The following is a 4,653-nucleotide window of genomic DNA, read 5'->3' on the forward strand; positions in this document are numbered from 1 at the left end:
GGGAAATTTTTTGTGGGGGAGTTTAGAGTGGGACAATTTTGTGTGTGAGAATAAGGTGTGGGAGAAATGAGTATATTGTGTTGTAGTGTAGACAAAGGACGTTATTTGAGTGTTTGTGTGTATATACATAAATCTACGTGTGATTGGGTTTTACTGTGGGTAAGTTGAGTGGGGGTGTTTAGATTAGTGGGGGGTGATTGGATTAGTGGGGGTGGTGGGGGGGTTGTCCTTTTGGGTGTGGTTTAATCGACTTCCGGATCATGTGACAATGTGACGGATTGCGTAATTTGTATACCGGGGCTTTGTTTATTTCTTCATCTAAGACTAAATAGTAGGGAAAAAAATGTCAAATACCCTATATATTAATGAGCTTTCACAAGCGCTAAATTACAAAAGTAAGAGTACACTTTTTAAGCTATAATACTAAACACAAAGCTTTCTACTGCTAGTCCGAATGTCTCTAGTTCCGGGCTCAGTTCTGTTGGGCTCCGTGAGTTCATCCAGCTCTGATGGGTACCTGACGCACCTTAGGTAACTAAGGCGGATAGGCTTAGTACTGACCACATTATCTCCCTGTTTGTCGAAGTGATTGAAACACGATCTTTACTTTATCTGCCATTTGTGTATTTGGCACGAAGGGGAAAAAAGTACGAAGATAAGTTAAATAAAAAGCGCGTGTCGATCAGTGGCGGAACTAGAAAAAAGGGCAACCCCGCAAAAAAAAAAAAAAAAAATATATATATATATATATATATATATATATATATATATATATATATATATATATATATATATTTATATTTATATTTATATATATATATATATATATATATATATATATATATATATATATATATATATATATACTCAAACACAAAATACGAACATAGGATACTTATTGCTGGCCTGTTCGTGTGTTGAGAAATACGTGGGTTTTTTTTTAATTTAAACAAATTACAACATCATGTCATGTGTGTAAGTCTGGGGTCGGCAACCTTTTGAGACGGAAGAGCCAAAAGTTAAAATTTTGACTATTTACCAGTTTTTAAAGAGCCACTGACATTTTTATCTTCAATATTTTATTCTTATATTAGGATTAGGTGAATAAATTTGATTTGTTATTTAAAATAAATAGCTTTAAATTTGAAATAATATTTATTCATATAAAAACATACACTTGTTTCGTCAGAATAATGAAATTAGTAATAAAAAAATAAAAATATAGGACTATCCCAATCCTCTTTAGAAGCTGTTAATTTTTTTTCTCTTTTCTTTTTTTACGGATAACACCGGCTCAGGAGGTGTCTCACATTTGCCAGGCAGGCCTCAACACGACAAACTCCGACCAACTGGCTTGGATATCGGTTTGATTACCGTGTATCGGTCACTTCTGTCCTTTGGTTCTCACCAGGCTTATCTTCCACCCCACAGAGCCCAGGGTAAACTCGCACTCCACCATCCTGTACCCGGCTCAACAGAAGGATCCTTATAATAACTACTTCACTCACGTCAAATTAATTATTACTGACGGTAGGGAAATGCATTTCCCAATTAACGATATTCGAAAAAGTCGGCACTTGGGCAGTGGCAAGTAAGGAATTGTTGCCACAGGGCTGAGGATTTTTATCCTGTTTAAACTTGTGTATCCTTACAGTATAATTTTTGTTATGAGTTTTAAAAATAAAATAACTATTAATATTTGTGCAAGGAGCTGGAGAGCCGCATCGTGACACCAAAAGAGCCGCATGCGGCTCGCGAGCCGCAGGTTGCCGACCCCTGGTCGCGTGTTTCGTAAAATTTAGTTTTATTTTATCTCTGCTATAAGACGTTCTAACCTACAGGCGGTCAAAAGAATTTAAAACATGAAAGCTTTGTATAAGAAATGGTGTCTCGCGTTATGTTTATTTTTATGTGTTTTTTTTTTAAATTTATATTATTAATTTTAAATACATTTCATTTTTAAACAACGTCATTGTTTAGTAAGTATTTTATTAAAATATAATAACTAAAAGAAGTAATTGCTTTTTAATTTGTTTAGTACAAATCTATCTAAAAAAAGAGCTTATTAGCACGTCTATTTGACTATTTTAAAAGGGAAATAAGTCATGGAAGTCGTTTGATAAGTTTGATTGTAGTAGAAAGACGACTCGGCTTTCATAGTGGTTTAAAAACAAAGGGAAAAAGAATATACAATAGCGTGAGGGGGGGGGGGGGTGTCTATAGAATAAAGATAACCCAACCGCAGCTACAGTAATCTTTTTACAAAACAACCATCAAGTCGAAAATGCAAGAAAAATAATTTCTTTTTAATTATATTTTTTTATTATGGTCGGCTTTGGGCCCCTAAATGGCGTTGGACGCCCCCCCCCCCCCCCGCATTGCGGGGTCTGGCGGCACTGTAGTTCCGCCCCTGCCTAGTTGGTATCTTACTCAACCGAAAACTTTTTTTTTTCTGTTTCTAGATCTGTTGGTTTATTTTGTGGCAACGAATGCCTATACTTGATTTGTCATAGATGGGCTATGCAATAGGGGCAAATATCAAGGTGGCCTTTTCATACAATTGGCTGAGGTTGACCTTACCATAAAAGTGGCCGAGATTGGCCTTCCATACAAAAGGCCAATGTTGGGTTTTTCATAAAAGTAAAAGTGGCCCAGGTGGCTTAAGTTGGCCTCTATGGACGTAACATCGCCTCTCGTTGAAATCACGAACACAGCAAAAGACAACTCAATACAAAGTTGTACAATGGCAGTGATCAAATACCTAGTACGATAGTTATGCTGTTATCATAATAACTCCCTCAAGTTTGAACCAGTAAAGTTATTTTGGAAGTTTTAAATGACAACACTATGATAGCAATCTTATTAAAAATGTATAAAATTTCACAAAACTCTTATCACAAGATCACAGAGCTCAAAATTCCTAAAAAAGTATCTATATATATAAAGCAAAGTGGTCGGGTGCCCGATAGGGCACTTCCCGGCGCCGCAGGCGCGTCAAATTTGGCACGATGGTGCCTTCGGGCGATAGAACACGAGGGCCGGTGACGGTTGGCCGAAAAATATACGGAGAGGGGGTCAAAACTGACCTCGACTGACCGGCGCCTTATATGGGCTATATTACGAAAAAAAATTTCCTCCGACGACCCCCCTTGAAATTTTGTGAGGTGGTAGGAGAACGCCTTGGGGTGTCACAAAAAACTCGCCATGTCCGGGAAAAATCGGGAAGTGGGTCAAAACTGACCAGTCGTATTTCCCTATATAATCTTTGTATTTTATGGGAAAAACAGAGGGTCATTTCAAAACGGATTTTAGGGCACTTACCCTCTTTACATCTGGCTAATTTTTGGCATGTTTATAGGAAAATGGCTTGACCGTAGGGCAGACCTGTTGGTCTCACTCAAAGCCCTCGACGAGGGCTAAAAAGTGACCGCGAGTGAAATTCTCTTTATATGAGCTCTATTACGAAAAAAAATTTCCTCCGACGACCCCCCTTGATATTTTGTGAGGTGGTAGGAGAACGCCTTAGGGTGTCACAAAAAACTCGGCATATCTGGGAAAACTTCGTAAAGGGGTCAAAACTGACCAGTTGTATTTCCCTATATAATCTTTGTATTTTATGGGAAAAACAGAGGGTCATTTCAACGCAGACTTTAGGGTACTTAAGCTCAGTATATCTGGCTAATTTTTTGCATGCTCATAGGTCAATGGCTTGACCTTTAGGGAAAACTGTCGGTTACACTCAAAGCCCTCGAAGAGGGCTAAAAAGTGACCGCGAGTGAAATTCTCTTTATATGAGCTCTATTACGAAAAAAAGTTTCCTCCGACGACCCCCCTTGATATTTTGTGAGGTGGTAGAAGAACACCTAGGAGTGTCACAAAAAACTCGGCATATCTGGGAAAACTTCGGAAAGCGGTCAAAACTGACCAGTTGTATTTCCCTATATAATCTTTGTATTTTATGGGAAAAACAGAGGGTCATTTCAACGCAGACTTTAGGGTACTTAAGCTCAGTATATCTGGCTAATTTTTTGCATGCTCCTAGGTCAATGGCTTGACCTTTAGGGAAAACTGTCGGTTACACTCAAAGCCCTCGAAGAGGGCTAAAAAGTGACCGCGAGTGAAATTCTCTTTATATGAGCTCTATTACGAAAAAAAGTTTCCTCCGACGACCCCCCTTGATATTTTGTGAGGTGGTAGAAGAACACCTAGGAGTGTCACAAAAAACTCGGCATATCTGGGAAAACTTCGGAAAGCGGTCAAAACTGACCAGTTGTATTTCCCTATATAATCTTTGTATTTTATGGGAAAAACAGAGGGTCATTTCAACGCAGACTTTAGGGTACTTAAGCTCAGTATATCTGGCTAATTTTTTGCATGCTCATAGGTCAATGGCTTGACCTTTAGGGAAAACTGTCGGTTACACTCAAAGCCCTCGAAGAGGGCTAAAAAGTGACCGCGAGTGAAATTCTCTTTATATGAGCTCTATTACGAAAAAAAGTTTCCTCCGACGACCCCCCTTGATATTTTGTGAGGTGGTAGAAGAACACCTAGGAGTGTCACAAAAAACTCGGCATATCTGGGAAAACTTCGGAAAGCGGTCAAAACTGACCAGTTGTATTTCCCTATATAATCTTTGTATTTTATGGGAAAAAC

The sequence above is a fragment of the Physella acuta genome, unplaced genomic scaffold, assembly GCF_028476545.2.
Source record: "Physella acuta isolate Inbredline_101_S28 unplaced genomic scaffold, ASM2847654v3 ptg000909l, whole genome shotgun sequence".
In the NCBI taxonomy this organism is placed as follows: Eukaryota; Metazoa; Mollusca; class Gastropoda; family Physidae; genus Physella; species Physella acuta.